The sequence below is a fragment of the Pyrgilauda ruficollis genome, unplaced genomic scaffold (genome assembly GCF_017590135.1).
Source record: "Pyrgilauda ruficollis isolate IOZ18807 unplaced genomic scaffold, ASM1759013v1 scaffold16, whole genome shotgun sequence".
Taxonomy (NCBI): Eukaryota; Metazoa; Chordata; class Aves; order Passeriformes; family Passeridae; genus Pyrgilauda; species Pyrgilauda ruficollis.
In genome coordinates, this window is record NW_024514764.1 from 1,605,047 (window position 1) to 1,622,358 (window position 17,312).

The window sequence follows — 17,312 nt, forward strand, 5'->3', positions numbered from 1 at the left end:
TGTCACGGATGTCACTGGAACTGCTGCTTCTCGTGGAGCTGAAGAGGAACTGGGAAGCTCTAAAGGAGGAGGAAACTGCAGCTCCCTCCAGGAGAAACAGAGACAAGTGGAAGTGTAGGGTTTCCAGCTCATCCCAGACTTCTGGGGCAGAACTGGGGAAAGACCTTGAAGGAAGAGATGAAATCAGGGTGTTTAACCCCTGCCATGACAGCAGCCATGGAGGGCCCAGCACCTGTGAGGTTGGGAGCTGGAAGAGTTCACTTGTGCTACAACAGAGAGCAGTGGTCCTCAACTATTCTGCCTCTGCACCACTTCCAAAAATCCTCCAGATGGGAGCTGGGGATGATTATGTTTGTTGCCCTGCAAAAAGCAATGTCCCCGTGCAAAGTGGTCAAACAGGGAGCTGTCAAACTTCCCTTTACCCCCTCTGCACCCTCCAGACAGTGCATGAGAGGCACCTTGTTTATGGGCTTGACACTGGCTATGACTTAACCAGCTTTGACAGGGGTGATCCTATTTATAGGAGGAACTCCTAATGCCTCTCATTCAATGTCATGTTTGGGAAAAAGTGAGAAATGAAACAGAAATGACCCCTGAGTTTCTGCTTTCAGTAATGGAAATTTCAGCTGCTGACCTGGGCAGGTTGGGCAGCACTGAGCCAGTTTACTCAAGGTCACTGAGAAGTTCACATCACAGTCCAATTTCCCTGATTTGAATGTCCTTCCTGGCTTGGCTTGGCACTCCTGATGCATTTTCAAGTCTGGATCCCTCTCATTTAGAGCCTTCCAGAAATTCAACCGCAACTCAGCCCATTCCATAAGGATGGGAATGTGAGGAGTGGAAGGAGAGGTGTTACTTCCTAGATTGCCACTCAGGGGTTGCACAAATGCTTTGCTAAATACCCCTAAACACAGATCAAGCACAGGAAGAGCCAACCAAGCACCTTTATTGCTCCTTACACACCAAAGGCTTCAGCAGAGGTCAGATCTCATCTGGGCTGCAGCTCCTCCCAAGAGGCAGCACAGGGGCAGTTCCAATCTCTGCTCTCTGAGAGCAGGGACACGACCCAGGGAATGGCTGGAGCTGTGTCAGAGAAGTTGAGGCTGGAGATCAGGAAAAGCTTCTTCCCTCAGAGGCATTTTTTTAACCCCTGTAAGTTTTTCTAGCACCTCAAAGCATGGCTGGCCATGCATTTGGCCACCAGCCCAGGCTTTTCTCAAACCCTCTGGTCAACCCCTCCTCAGAGGGGAGCATCCAGAGGTGCACTGCTGTGTGATGAGCCGTGCCAGGAGACAGCACGTGTGCCAGGCATCCTGAGCTCCAGGCGGCTCCGATGACTCAGAGCCAGTCGCCTTTTTCCCTGCAGTGCAATTGTACCAGGCCCTGACAGCATCAGCTGGCTTTTATCACTGCTCCACATCAGAGCTGTCAGTCCTGAAGACAATGGAAGGTGTGTGGAGGGGGAGGAATTGAGCATCTCTGCGCTCTGTTGGCTTCCCAGAATGATGCCAAAGTGGCGAGCAAAGAGGTTTTGATGAGCAGCAGCAGCAGCAGAGTTCCTGATTAGCAGCCTGCTGCTGCAAGAGGCTCAGCGAGGACGTCAGTGAGTGTGGCAGCACTGAAATAAAGAAGCGACACTTCTGGAGCTTCCTCCACTGCTGTTTTGTGGGGAAGAGCTCAACTGATGGTGATGAGAGCTCTGGAGGGCACGGAGCCACTGGACGGTTCATCCATGCTCACAGCTCTGTGGATGGAGGGCATCTGTCTTCAGATCTACTGGCTCCAGTGGGGTCTACAAAGGATTTGAGTCATTTCCTCAGTGCAGCTCATCATCCCCACGTGTAACTTCTCAAACTCACCTGTTGCCGTGGCAGTGACAACGACAGAGAAGGAAGAGACTTGAAAAGCAAAGTCCGGGGGCATTTAGTGAACAAACAAAAGCCTCGAGCGAACAAAAAGATCAGATTTGCCACAGCTGAGTCCTGTGCCAAGGAGGAGGGGGCTGTTTGTGCCTCCTTCGGGCACATCACGGCGTCTCCCGTGGCCCAGGTTTGCTGGGAAGATCTCCCACCAGGATTCCCAAGCCGCCCTTGTCCCGTGCCTCTCCCTCGCGCTCGGGGGCCGCTTCCTGCGCCCGCCCACAGAGAGATTTGTTCTCATCCCTGGTGAGATGCCGATGGAAAAGCTGGCAGCAGCAATGCCCAGGGTCTGTTTGCCTGTCAGCTCTGCCCTGTTGCATTCCTTCTCAGCAGACTTGCACCTGCCTGTTGTCCTCGTCTTGCACTTGTGCGCCAAAGTCCCCCAGCAGAGAAATCAGCTTTTTATTCTGCTTCTAAAGCACAGAACACAAGGGCTTTGATGCTGTCTAGATATTATGTTTATCCTAAAACCAGAGCTAAGGAAATTGCCATATTGATTATTTTCCAGACTCAAAGGTTAGGTTCAAAGCAGGGTAAGTGATTTGGGAAAGGTCTAGGGAAATCTGTGAACACTGTCAGAACAGGGTCTGTTTCTCTCAAAACTCAATCCAAAACCTGAAGCAGAAGTCCATCCTTCCCTCCAGGATGGACTTAAAACAAGACTGATTCCTAAAGTGCTGAGGCATTATGTAAAATAAATTAGCTTCGTCTGTGCTGGCCCAAGTACAATGGGTTTCTAAATTAAGCCCTTGCAAATGGAAATGGTAAGACAGGTGTGAGAGAAGATACCTACAGGCTGGAAAGCTTAATCAGAAATGAAAGTTGCTGAATGGACCAGCCAGTGATTTCAGCAAGTATTACGTGGTGTTGCTGCAAAACAGCAACAAAATGGCCATTGTTTTATTGATCCCACACAACCTGCTCTGCCCGTGCTACTGATGTACTCAGGCACTGTGTCACCGTGCTCCTGAGAGCTGCTGCAGTGACAGAAGTCACCACTTGTCCCTGGGCCCTGTATGGCCCCAGCCTGCGAGTTTCCATCCAGCCCCCACAGGTGAAATGCCCTGTGATGACCAACTGGCATTTCATCTCCACAGTATTCCTCTGGAAGTGACACATGGGGAAAAGAACACATTCAGCACCAGGACAAAAGCTACAAAATAAGCAGAAAGGGAGGAAGTTTAAAAATTAATCAGAGCCAAATTGCTGTCAAATTTTTCCTCCCCTTGCCCTTTCTGGACACACAGCCATCACCAAAGATTAAAACTGATTGACTGACCAGGTCAGGGCAGAGCAGATGTGATAACAGGAAAAAAGGGAATGACTTCAAACTGACAGAGGGCAGGGTTAGATGGGATATTGTGAAGAAATTATTCCCTGTGAGGGTGCTGAGGCCCTGGCACAGGGTGCCCAGAGAAGCTGTGGCTGCCCCATCCCTGGAAGTGCCCAAGGCCAGGTTGGACAGGGCTTGGAACCACCTGGTCTAGTGGGAGGTGTACCTGCCTGTGGAAGGGAGGTTGGAACAGGATGATCTTTAAGGTTCCTTCAACAAAAGCCATTTTAGGATTCAGAACATTGTGTTAGACTCTCCTGGAAAACAATTTACAGATCTCTTCCTCCACCCCCTTTCCTCTGTAGCTCATTCCTGTTCCCTTGCTATGAAAAGTTTGGTTGTCTTCTCTTTTTTCTGTCTGAGTCTTTCCATGGCAGTTAGCTGCCATGGTGATAGAAGTTAGAGAAATTAGTAAGAAGAAGAGTCATAATTAACAATTGACTGACAGTCCCATCTGACCTGAGACAGTAGCTGAAAGCTGCCTCCCACTTCAATCTGCTTGCCATGAAACAGCCAGGAACAGGCAGATCCACTAGCCAAGGTGGTCTGGCTGTTGGCTCCATTCCTGCCGTGGCTGCCCTCAGTGGATTTGGTGCTCGGAGCCTCCGTGAGGATGTGTCACCATTGCCCTCTTCTGGATCCACAGCCAAGCCTGCTCCAAAGATGGGAGATGTCACTGTCTGGTGATGACAACACGTGGTGACTCCAAGGGAGCTGTTTCACAGGTGACCACTGGCACCTCATGCAGGTGCTTTGCACTGTTTCACTCCAAGAGCTTCAAGTTCTTTTGTGTTTCTCCTTCCAGGGTGGTGACTATGCTGCAGGGCAGGTTTACAGCAGATGGTGGCTTCAAAGGGAAGGAGATATTAGAAAACAAATTAACGCTAAATATATGACTAATTCAGGATCTTTGTGAATGTGTACCACTGTGAAAAGTGGGTGGTTCAAAACCTCCCAGGAAGGGGGGGATCTCAGGTTCAAAAGGAAGGAGATGTGGTTAAGCTGAGGAACTCCTTGCCACAGGATGCTGAAAAGGCTAAAAATATATATGAACTTAAGAACCTGGAAAAGTTTGTGGAAGAGAAATCCAGTGAAGGTTACTAATTACACAGAACTTCTAGCCATTTACATAAGTTATATTTCTACATTAAATACATATTTATGGAAGAAAAGGCTTCCTAGTCTATTCTAGGTACCTTCTTTTGGGATCACAGGACATGATCCTGAATCAGCCCTTTGCTGACCCAGTATAACTCACTCCTGTTTGTATGAATATGGAAAAGCAGAGGTCAGGTCCTCAGCTGCTCCCTCAAGGTTTTATTCAGCTTGAGGCAGGTGAAGACTCAGTAATTGCTCAGTAACACACTTGGGGCCTGGCCCACCATGGAGCCCTTGAGATCTGGTGTTTTTGTAATGCACAAAATTATGCAGAAACCTCACTGTTTTGTACAGGGAGGAAAATTAGCTCAACTCAACAAGGCACATTACTTATGGACTGAGCGAGGCAATTTTTCACACTCAGCTGGAAAGAATTTCTGCACTTGTCTGTCTGCTGGAGTTCTTGCAATATGGTAACACAGAGAACCAAACCTGACACTGGAAATTATGGGGCTGTTGTCAGCATCCAAGGACTGAAAATAGGCAGGAAATAGGAATCTGGTGAGGAGTCTCAACAGCTTGACCCAGCTCTGTAATGGACTTTAGAGTCAAGAGCAGGTTGATGACAGTTGTTAATCCCTTCTAGCACAACCCTCCCTCACAGCTCTGCCTGTGTTCCCTGCTGTTAAATAATGTATCTCCCAAACAGGGAAAAAATAGGAGCGAGCATCTCCTGTTTCACCTGGCATGGGGGAAAGGAAAGGTGGGGGAATGATGTGTCCCTGACAGCAGGGAGAGTGATGGATGAGGGAGAGAGGAGAGGTGTGGAGTGCCTGGCACATGGAAGGAGAATGGTGAGTCCAGGGTGAAGGACAGAATACAGGGAACATATATCCCTGAGCCAAGGATTTAGGGGGAAATTGGCACACACAACTCTTGAGTCAAGGGTGGATCAGTGAGGGAGAGTGGGATTATCCAGGAAAGTAAGAATGGAAAGCAAAGTGCTCCTAGTCCAGTGCAGTCGGTCCCACCACAGGCTCTAAGTGTGAACAGTGTGGCAGAAGGGACAAACCCACAGCTGGGGTGTCTCAACATTGTCTCCAGTGGGTTTCTGCCAAATGAAGATCCCAGCATTGAACTGCAGAGGTCTGGAGAGGAACCTGTCAGACAGAGGTGTCCAAGGGTGATAAATGGGACACAGAACAAGCAGCACACAACATGCATAAAAAAAGCTTATCAGGGCCTGGGTGATAGAGTGCCTGGAAGATAGAACAGGGACTAAAAGTCAGGATTTCTGACCCATGATTAAACTTTGGCACATATTAACTTACACTGGACAAAAGGCACACACTGCCCCAGTTCCCTGCTTTCCAGCAAGTGTAAGAGTCATTGTCTGCCCTAGAAAGAGAGCATTCTCCATTCATGTTTGGGAGGCTCCTGGAGAGCAGAAGCTGTGCAAGTGCACAGCATTATCTCCTCAGCATCCTGCAAGAACATGCCAGCAACATTCAACCTCCCCTCAAACCCAGTGGCAGGTCACAGCGATTGGCGGGTCTCGCATGTGTGTGACTGTGAGTCACCCAGGATTACTGATCTTCATATTAATCTATTGTTGTAAATGACTTGGAGCTGCCTACAGACAATCCTTCAAAGTATGGAACAATGGAGAACCTGCACATCTGAATAAAGCCTCCTCTGCATGGCAACTTATTGCCATCGTAACCAGCATAAACAAGAGCAATTAAGACAATTTCAGAGCATCACCTCCTCCCTCTGGGGTCTTAATGAGAGCACGCTCAGAAGGGGGCTGGAGCAGAAGCAGCAAAGGCTGGGAGTTAACTTGTGCAGGAAAAGAAGGGTAGGGAGAGTGCTGGATCCAGAGGATTGCTCCTCTCCACTCCATAGTGTAACACAAAGGGCAAGCAGGGGGAGAGGCTCAGTCAGCTCTGGGGTAGATAGAAAAGGCTCTGAGAAGCAGAGCTTTTCTGCTGTCTAACCCTCACACCAGCTGTCTCTGCAGCTCTGCAGATTTTGCTGACATATCCAGGTGACCAGAAGCAGCCAGGAGGGGTGAGAAAGACACAGGCACCACACAGAAGGATAACAGGGCTCCCAGCCATAATTCTTGGTAGACTCAGGATTGGACTGATGGCCTTCCAGGAGCAAGGTGTTCAGGAAGAAGCTCTTCAAAAGATGATGATTATCCAGCCCAGAAAATAAATATAAGCCTCCACACAATGCTGTTGGATTAGTGTATAGGTTGCACATGCTCCATAAATCTTTGCTATATGCTAGTGATCTACGAGCACTGAGATGACTGAGAAGCAGTTTGTGGGTGGCTGTGCAGTGAGGAGAGGTGGAAAAGTGGGAATTTCTCCTTTGAGGAATCTGTCAGGAGATGAGAGGGACTGGCCTGTACAAATACTCCAGGGAAGGAAGGGAGACAGCTCCTATCGGCTTGGTGATGGCAACTCTTTCTTTGGAAATCTGGCCCCTTGCAATGGAGAAGAAATGGATGGGGCTCTGGAGCACAGTTTTTGTGAAGATTTTAATAGGATTGAAGGAACTACATGATTTTCGACTGACTCTTTTCAAATTTAAGGCAGAAGTCAAAAACGAGGTTCCTGCACTGTCACAGTGTATAAATAGCCTGATGGAAGCATAACAGCAGCTCAGTTTGGTATGTATCATGCACTCAAATAATTTTACAAAAAAAATCCCACAGAATTCTGTCCAGCTACTCCTGCAAGAAGCTCACCAGCTTCTGTTTAAAGTGGGTGCAATGACAGCTACCCGTACTTCAGGTGGATCACAAAACTCACCCTAGAACCAAAATGGTTCTTTCCATTCTCTGCAGAGACAATTTTTTCCTTTTAACTTGAAATTTGCTATCATAGATTTGATTGTCTGCTTAAAAAAAATACGAAGAAAAGTGGCACATTAACTTGCAAAGAGAAGAAAGGAGCTAAATCTGAGACCTCTTATCTCAATCTTCCCAATGCCTAAGTGCTGGATAATTGGAATTGCTGTCTGAGCCATAAAATGCAGTTTTGCTCAGATGTTCCTAACCCCAGATAGTCTTCTCCTTTCTGCTTCTCCTTCAGAAGCACCCTGGTTCTAAGATCTCAGGAGATATGTGAAATCTGACCTTCAGCGGAGAAAGATCCTACTTAAACTTCCTAGAAGCCAGCCAGCACTTGATAAGTGCTTTGCCAAATGAGCAATTCACTTTCTTTGGAGTCAGGAGTTTTTTGGAAGCACAGGGTCACTCAGCCAACAACATGAAGCAGTATTCCCTTAGCTAAGAATTTTCACAACCCTCCCAGCCAAAGCACTTCTTATCACCAGGTAGGTTTTTAGGAGGGAAATAGATGGGAAATAGTCACCTTTAGGAAATTGGGTATATCTGCAGTGCTCATTGCCTTGTGCTTATTCTGTGTGCATTGCCTTGGATGAGTGTGCAGAGCTGGAGTCCATCTGAAAAACATAGATGAGTCTATAAAGAGAAATAACTATTAGTAGTTGCTGATATTCAAGGCAAGACAGCTTTCCCCATGGATATCTTGTTTGGGTACTGCCTGGAGGGCAACTAGTGAGGACTCAGCAATTCTGAACACCAGCTTACATATTTAGGAACGTCATGTCAAATGCATCCTAAAATACAGGGGGAAAAAAAAGGGCATTTGACAGAGAAAAATGGGGAGATGTAAACAGCTGGATCTCTTCTCTGTCACTGATTCACCAAGGGACATGGAGCAAATCACTTTATTTTTCCATTATTCAAACACCCCCTTGCAAAATGAGGCCAACAGCAAAGCAGGTCCAGCACTTCCCATAGTGCTCAGGTTTGTACCTGGTGGTATATGTGTCAGCTGGGGAGCACCAGAGTTTTCAGTTCACAAGGAAGGTCTGTAGAGAGACATCAGTGTTTGTTAATCCATGCTTTACAATGTTCTGACATCTGCAAGGGCACAGCAGAGTCGTTATTGTTCTGATGATGACCACTGTGTCCCTTATTAAGAGGAAATTAAAAATAGGAAGTGGTTATAATTATCATTTTGGACACCATTCCAGTGGCATCATTCTCAACACAGTGCTGGGATTAGAAAGCAATAGCCAAGGGAATGTCAATTTACAGTTCCTTTTTTCAGTGCAGCACGAGTGTGAGCCAGTAGGATCCTGCTATCTCCTTCCCGACACCCAGCCGTGCATTTCCCAGTACTGCTCGTTCGGCTTTCTCAGGTCCATTGTAACATTAACAAAGGCAGCCCACTGATATTGTTACATCCAAATGATGGACAGAGACAGAGAAAAAACTCCCAGTACCTCTAGAAATGAAAACAATAATCTTGTACCATTCCAAATGGGAAGAGAATTTCCCAGATAAAGATTCACCTGTCTCCTGCTCTAAGAAAAAGTGCTGTTGCCCATTCCAAGCTCACTGGCTTTGCTCTCCACTCCACACAAGGAAGGGAGAACCTGCCTTTGGAAACTGCTAACCTTTTCCTGCATGGGAAACCGAACGAAAGCACTTTGTTTGGGAAAGGCTTGCGCTGGGATTCATAATAAGCCATCATTGACGTGACAGACCTTGTTGTTGACTTGGAGCCAAATCTTGAGGTCCTTGCCTGAAGGATCAGAAGGATTTGACCCCAGGACTGTTATTAGCCTTGACATCACCAGCTCCTGACATGGGATAGTTTTCCAGTGAACTTGCTTGAGAATGTTTAGAAATGTCAAGTGGCCGAGCCACGAGGACACAAGAACGAGAAGGTATCAAATTCGCCCAATTGAACGGGAGAATTTCAGTCCTCCCCCTGCTCTCGCTGGCGATGGCAGTGCTGCTGACAACGTATGTCAGGGTCACACTGCCTTATCAGGCCCCTCTCAGCCCAGCACCCTTCGTCAGCACAATCCACGTGTGTGATCCCAGCTAAGCAAGAGCAACGGGATCCCAACGTAGGCTCAGAGACCCGCGAGAGAACTTTGCCAGCACTAATTGTGCCGTGGTGGACAGAGCTTGTACCAAATGGTTTACACAGAGGATGGACACTGTGTGAGCTGGACAGGAACCTAAAAGTTCTGGTTGTGGTGTGGTAGCATTTTGCCAAAGGATTCCTGGTGTCACGTCATGCTGAGAGCTTTGAGGGTGGGGAAGGAGAGGGGCGGAGGAGACTGAAGAAGACACAGAGCTGTAGGCACTGATGAGCATGTGAGGTGCAGCAACTCATACATTTACTTTTACTCCATATAGGCCAGAACTCCAGCAGAGGAAAGGCTGTGTGTCAGGTAAAACATCTATCCAAACTTTCTCCATGCAGGGAATGGCTACAGCACTCAACTTTCTCCATGCAGGGAATGGCTACAGCTCACTACTTGCAGAACAGCTCGGCTCACCATGGTTTAAACCAAACTTCTCAACAGCCTTTGCCATTCCCCATTGCTTCCCTGTGTTCAGTGCTGCCAGCTTTCCTTGGACACATCCACAGCACAGTAAATCTTCCTCCTCTGCTCCTCGACTCAAGCCGCCGTTCTGGTTGCTGACATTAGTCAAGGTCTAACAGGATCTACTATTCCATTCACGCCTCCAGAAGATTTGTGCCATCCAGATGCCCTTACTGAGTGAAACTCCCATTGTTTCATGCAGCTAAAATCAGTTCCACTAACAAAAATGATAAGGTGTCAGAATCCGTATCACTCACATATCCACCCATCTCTCTTGCCATCTCTCCGCAATTTCCGCAATCCTTGAGAGCACCACTTGTTAGTGCGCTGCAGGAACTCATCCAAAATGCTTTAAGATCCCTAAATTAATCATGGAGGATTCACCTTCCCTTCCATCAGGGAAAACAAAAGCTTGAAATTCAAGGGGAGGGCTGGAATCTCCCCGGCTGATTGGCTGGAGGATGCCTTCTCGCCCACACGTCCCGCTCAGTAACATTTCCAAATATTTTTGAGCAAGCTGAAAACAATTGTGTTGGAGGGGCAGGGGGGCTGCTAATACCCTATCAGTTTCACATTCCTAGGAGAGTTCCCAGCCCACCAATCTGCCATCCTATATCAGGCAATGAGTCCTCAGCTGGAAACTCTACCCTGGCTCTACCTATTGTCCAATGTTTTCCTTCCTGCCAGATGATTGGAATTGTACCAGTTGTTAATTTTACACCTGCTGTTTGTGAATATCCCAGAGTGACCTTTCCAACAACAGCCACCCTGGGGGATTTCTTGCTGGAGAGATGCACACACATGCATGCAGGAGCAGATAGAAAGGGAACAGGAAGGGGCCTCCTGATGAATGATAGGGGATTAAAATAGCTCTTGCTGGGGCCATAGTGGGATATTGGACGGCAGGAATGATGAAGCGGATGTTTAAAACATAGCGAAGTGTCGATCTAAGCACAGAGGGCAAAACAGTGTTAGCAGATCCCTTCCTCTTTCCAGCTCTCTCCTTGTGCCCAGCTGGCTGAGTAATGCAACTCCCAGAGCCTCTTACAAAAGAAGAATGGCTCCCTAAGATGCTGAAGCCAAGTTCTGGAGAGCCTGAAAACCCTTTTATTTGGGAATCTGAAAGGAATATCTGCCCTGTGGCCCCATTCATCACTTCTTACCTTGGTGTAACTGACCCTAATGCCATCTCTGGAAGGCATCAATCACCCCAGAAGGGATGTGTCAGTACAGCAAGGACAGGAAAAGCCACTGGCTTCTCAGTCCCGAATTCTAGCTGGTCTCAGGAAGTCACAGGTGCTCAGATATCACTGTGACCAGTTTTAATACTCAGATTCGGTTAAATAGATCTAGCCTACTTTAGAGTAGATTAAGAGCACTCTGGTTATTAAAAATTATTTGTGGTGCCAGAGATGGATCAGAGGAGAAACTGCCCATGGGCTGTAGCCACATAACCTCAACATTTCCTACAGCAAGCTGGTACTTGGCTGTAGAAAGTGGAGTAGTATACAAATAGGAGCAGGAGATGGCAAATTTTCCTCTGAAAAAAGACTGAATATTGGATAAATAACACAGTGGTGGATGTCTGCTGAGTGGTAGCAGATGTTCAGGGACAGGCAAGCCTGACCCTTTTGGAGGAGAAATCACTGATGTGGATATCAACAGAATTCTGTGTGTACAGTGCTCAGTCCCAGGCATCCATCCCCCTGGTACAGCAGGGATCCGTGTGCCAAGCAATCCCTCTCCCAGAGATCTCATCTCAGGACAATACACCCTTTTCCTGGAGAATGGCTCTGGCTCAGGAGCAATTCTGTTCAGAGATATGAGGCAAATCTTGCCTCCATCCTCTAACCTGGCCAAGCACAACTCAAATGGAAAAAGCCTTCTCAAATCTGAACCCCAGGTCCAAATCAAGCTGCCCCCAACTCCTGTAACTTCTCACTACAGGATGAGGGGACCCCATGCTGTTCTAGAGGCTCCTTTGCAAGTGAGGCTCTCCCCACATCTCAGCTAATGAGCGTCCCACTCTATCTTGAGCAAAATGGGAGCTCCAAGGGTTGGCCACTTCCCAATTTCTAAGAACAACATTCTGACAATCTAAACTCCTGCTTTAACTCCAAAAGGCATTCCTCATGTCTCCTCCTGATCGAGTGAAGAAGACAGAACAATTTCTGATGAGAACATGTCTAAAAATGCCAGGGGAATAATCCCAACACACCTCTAAAAGAAAGAATGTCCCTAATGCATAATTTTGCTATGGTGTTCTTGCGAGTCCTCCTCCTGAGACTTTCAGGCCACCAAGCCAACACTTTCTAAACACTCTTGGTCAAAAATTCACTCAAATGAACGGACAGCTGCAGACAGTACAACGTGCCTTGGGCAGCTCTGGAAAGGGTCTGTGTGTCAGGTACCTCCAAACTCCTGGCAATCAGGGGAACAATACTTGTAATCTCCAAAAGAAGAACTTCTTAGCTGAGTGAAACCCATGGTGGAAGAACAGGGATGGCAGATGAGCTTCTCTCTGCAGCCTCATCAACATACTAATGGCCATCTGCATCTCTGGATTCAGCTCTGTCCTTGGCCAACTCAGTTTAGAAAGGGTTTTGTTTTTCTTGGGCTGGTTTTGTTTACAGCTGCTTGACCGAGGCAGAGAGTTCACCAGCAGCTGAGTGCAACCCAGGCTCTCCCAAGTGCACGTTCTCCAGTGAAACATCTGGTTACAAGGCAAGGTCAAACGGGCCTGAAATGGGAGAGGGCCACAGATTCTGCCCGCTGAGATGCAGCCAGCTGGGAAAAGAACAGGCTTTTCTGGGTATGTTGGAGGATTTGGCTGGGAAAAGGAGGAGAAAAAGAAACATACTGCAGAAAAGCTGAGGATCAAGAGGCTGGTTCTTTCATCAGTTAAAAATCAAGACCACCCTAGTTGTCACACGAATTGCTGAGTCTTATTCAGTAGGAATTCCAGTTGCTCCCAAACAGATAGAAGGTCTCCAAATCCTTCATTTATACATCATACCAGTGAATGTGTATGAATACCTCTATTCCCCATTATCCTGGGATTACTCAAATACACATCTCAGACCTTCTCACTCTGTTCTTTAATTTTCACCTCTCACAAGGCACTGGAGCCGGAAGGATGAAGACAGATCCAACTTGCAGCACACTGCAAACCTTGATTTCCTGAGTTCCTTGGGAGAAGGACCACCCAGCTGCTCAGTGTTTGTCCAGCACCTGCACCACTGGTGCCCAAGCCAGTGTCTGGATGCAATAATGACACAAATAACAACATTGTTCAGGACCGGTGTGAGAGCTCCTGCAAACCAAAGAAACCATTCAGGAAGCCTAAAGAACAAATCCTTCCACGCAGCCCCAGGGAATGCTGGCAGCAAATATTTAGGGTTTCTTTGTTTTTAAAGCAAGGCTTGTTCCTCTGAACAAGAATCAGAAAAAAGCCCCATGTGAATTGGATGAACCAAGCACGGAGAACACCAAGAGAGGAAGCTCATCATGCAGACACAGTGGGAGGTGTTTGGTGAACCGGGATTGATTCATGGACAACCAAAAAACAGCAGAAAACACTAAATTCACATTATCGTGTTTATGCAGCATAAGCTGACCAGCCTTAATAACACTAATGCTTAGTACATGATTTCAGAGAGAAACAAGTGAAGAATAATTGTCTGAGCATGGGACCAAGCACTGTTTCTGAGCTGTGATACTTCCTCCTTCCAGACTTTCACTAAATATCCTGACCTGTTTGTGCTTGAGCATCCTTCTCTAAAAGGATAAGGACAACAGTGGTCACTCACCTACTTTGGTGGGTAATAAATGACTCAGAGAGCTCTCAGCGACCTCTTGAAGTCCTACACACAATACCCGATGTGTCATGCAGCACCTCACAGCAGCCAGAAAGCTGTCACCTCTTAATAGGCCTGCCTTGCCAGCGTGATGGGCAGAGCAAAGCCTGCACAAGGTCCTTTGGCACCTCTATCCAAGCTGGGAATGGTTTGCAGAAGGATCCACTGTCCCGTGGAAGGAGTACAGAGGGAAGGGGAACAGCTTGAGCAGGGTGTGTGCTGCCATTCCATCGGGTCCTGCTGGAATCCGGACATTGCGGGCAGAGGCATCTTTTGAGGCTCAGCACATCAGCTGCTGCCTTCATGCACTACATATAAAGGACTCCAAATCCTAGCCTGGAAGCCAACCAAAATGCCAGAAGATCGTTGTGCTTCTCATGTGCATAATCTGATGCCTAATTTGCATGCAACGCTTGTGTATCTTAATCCCAGCTTTCCAGAGGATGCTGTCCCATCCCTGATCCCATCAACAGATGGACTCCATCTGCCCAAATGAAAGCTACAGTTTCACCCTGCTCAGATTTTTCCCACCAAACTGCTGGATGCAGCTGTTAACCAGGCCCCTGCCTTGTGCAGCCCTTGGTCTGAATGCAGAGGTTTTCCTTCAGAAGACTGTTACCATTTCAGTCACCCTTCATGCTGCCCAGACATGAGCGAGCTCTGTGCTCCAACAAACTCCATCAGCATTTCCCAGCACACGGCATTGGCTGGAATCTGCCTGGCTTGGAGCACAGATCCACTGTAAAACTTCATACAGAGCAGCCAGTTACTCATAAAAGTCTATACAAGGCACATCTGGAGTGGGACCCAACTCACACATACCTGGGAGTACAAAAGCAGCCACTGCTTGCTTGCATGCAAACGTCACCTTTAAAAACTTCCTTAAAATCCTTTTAAAAGCCAACCGTGTGATTTTGGCAACTTCATGTACCCCCCATGCTGTAGGTAATATTCAGTGAAAAGACATGTTTGCTCTGACTCTCTGGTATCTGCAATTATTGAAGGGATAAAATGAAACTGGTCCCATGCTTTTCCCAGAAAAGGGAAAACCAAAGACATCAGTGAGGCCCTGGCACAGGCTGCCCAGAGAAGCTGTGGCTGCTCCATCCCTGGAAGTGTTCAGGATCAGAGCTTGGAGAAGCCTGGGAGAGTGGAAGGTGCCTGTGTCCATGGCAGGGATTGGAACAAGATGAGCTTAAAGGTACCTTCCAGTCCACACCATTCCATGATTCTATCATTCTGTATTTCATTCCCCAAATAACAAGCCATAACAAGAACACAAAGTCACATCCTTATTCCTGTCTCCCAAAACAGAGGCAGGAGCATTAGGAAAAGGTGCATTTGCAAACCCACAGAATTAGGTTTGCTAGGACACACTGAAGAGTTAAAAGGGTAAAAATGCCAACTGGGAGCACTAAGTATGCACATGTGGGAAGATGCTGTAGAAACTGGGCTTGAGAAGCCACACAGCTAAATGTCGATTCATCCTCACCCCTTTCCTTCTCTTCTGTCCTTTCTCTCATGATGGGAACAGTCTTTCTAGAAAAACCTCACTGTATCTTTTAGTTGTGATGAAAGAACCTTCCTGCTGCCCACCCCAAACCCAAGTCTGACTGCTGTAAGAGCAGAGTTTTGTCATAAGGTGCAGGGTCAAATAGTTCCCCTCTCCCTTTACTCATTTACCCCATGGTAGGTAAATTTGGGTCATTCCCAACCTCTAATGGGCACAAGGGCTTCTTTGCCTATTGAGGCTGTACCAAAGTAGCCAGAAAAGTTTTTTGAGGCCTCCCCTCTCTATGCTGCCAGGAGGGAGGGAACCACACTGACTGAGAAACTGTCTGGGACTTGGGCACTTCCCTTCCTTTTTCTTTCAGGAATGTTTTGATTAAACTAGTAAAACCATTCATTCTCTCTATCACTCCTTAACTTTATTTTTATTTCCTCTAGACAGCTCGGAACACCCTTTCCTAGGTAACATTCACTAAATCTGTCTCAGAAGCCAAACCTGCTGCCTCCCTGCACCCAAGTGACAGCGACACTCCCCTGCAGTCGGATCTGGCATCGCCTGGGGAGCACCAAAGAACTCACACACATCCATTTCTCTGCCCCCCGGTTCTGGGAGGTGCCATCCTCCAGCTGGCAATGATCCCTGCCTCACTCCCCATGGCTCTCAGTCAGGAAGTGCCATCCCTGAGCCCCTGAGCTGGGAACAGGGAATGCTGTGGGGACACCTCCGTGGCCTCCCCATAGCAGTGGTTTAAGGGTGCTGACTGAAAGCATCCGCTGTGGCCGGGCAGCTGTCCAAGCACGTTGGATCCAAGCTCAGTTGCACTTCCACAGGGATCACACTCCTGGATCGCCAACCCTTGATTGCAGCGGGCAGAATCCTAAAGCAGAGAAACTGCCCTTAAAGCTTGTTGCCTCTCTAGTTGTTCACAGCAGGGATAAGTAAGGCCTCATCTATAATCACCTAAAACCATCACATGATTCCTGCTCTGGCAGTACAACAGCTGAGCACGCTGCAGGATACACAGCAACACACATTGGTGATGCACCATTACACACTTCCCCAGTGCAAGCCCTGTTGAAATGCTGCCATCAAATTATTTCAACTGATCAAATCAGGAAAAAAATAGAATATTAAAGCCCCAGATAACAAATTAATAAGAATAAAAGCATGTAGGTGAGAATTAAGAAGGCATTAACATTCTGATGGCATCTGCTGCCTAAATTAAACTACAGGGAAAAAAAAAAAAAAGAGTTCAGCTGACGCTCAGGATCAGGACAAATAGTTCTCAAATGGAAATTACAGTTTTGAAAATTATGTACCAAAAAAGGATCCAAATTAGGACATTTCTGATTTGTGAAGTTCTTTCTCCAGGTGGGGATCTCAGGCTTGACTGGAGGGCTGGCAACATGATTGGCAAGATGCTGGAATTGCTCAGTTCCTGCATCCCACAGCAGGACCAAACTGGCCCAGAGCCCAGCTGGGACAGTGTCTTGTCACTTCTCTGATCCCTCTGGGGCTCTGTCCCTTTTTGGACTTGGATCATATGGATATGGTGTGTAAAGTGTGTTTCATTCATGCCGATATCATCTTGGAAAAAGAGGAAGAATTAGGTCTGAATTTCAAAGGAGCTCAGTGCTAAATTATGTGAATAACTGCATCAGTAATTTACATGAGCAGTTACTGTGACAACTAATAGTGAACAACTTAAGTAGCCAGTTGAGCATGTAATGATCTGTGTTATATGCACCATCATGTCTCTTTGGCACACCAAATTAGGTGTGCATACACATTTTGCATGCCCTGAAGGACTTCTACCTCAGCAACAGCCTTAATTTCACAGAACAAGCCTGATCTCAGCAGCCTAGCACAGCACAGCCAGTTTATGCAACACAAAGAGCTGGCACAAACTCCACAGCCCAGGTCAGAACGGATCCTCAGACAGCTAATTAATTTTTACTGCTCCTTTGTGAACTGTAAATTACCCTTCATTTCCTAGATTTCTGTCCCATTTTTTGCCTGCCTTTCTCTAGTGAAGCAGTAAAAAGGGAAAAGTGCCAGTAATGGGCTCTCGTTGTGATAAAGCAGCCACGATTCACTCATGCTTTGAACAATGCTCTGCTTATGACCAGAATATAAAGGCAATTGCGTTT

The 17,312-nt window shown here is 47.2% G+C and overlaps 1 long non-coding RNA gene across 2 annotated transcripts; it reads right to left on the reverse strand.

Moving 5' to 3' along the window:
* Positions 1–1,172: 1,172 nt before the first annotated feature.
* Positions 1,173–10,127, reverse strand: LOC121350994. Of its 2 annotated transcripts, none has more exons than XR_005954743.1 (5): positions 8,941–10,127; positions 8,204–8,259; positions 7,737–7,827; positions 3,712–4,099; positions 1,173–2,332 (listed from the first exon to the last, which is right to left on the reverse strand). It is a non-coding gene; the product is annotated as an uncharacterized LOC121350994 (long non-coding RNA). The 2 variants fall into 2 exon arrangements; XR_005954744.1 differs by having other exon boundaries at positions 7,737–7,846.
* Positions 10,128–17,312: the final 7,185 nt, after the last annotated feature.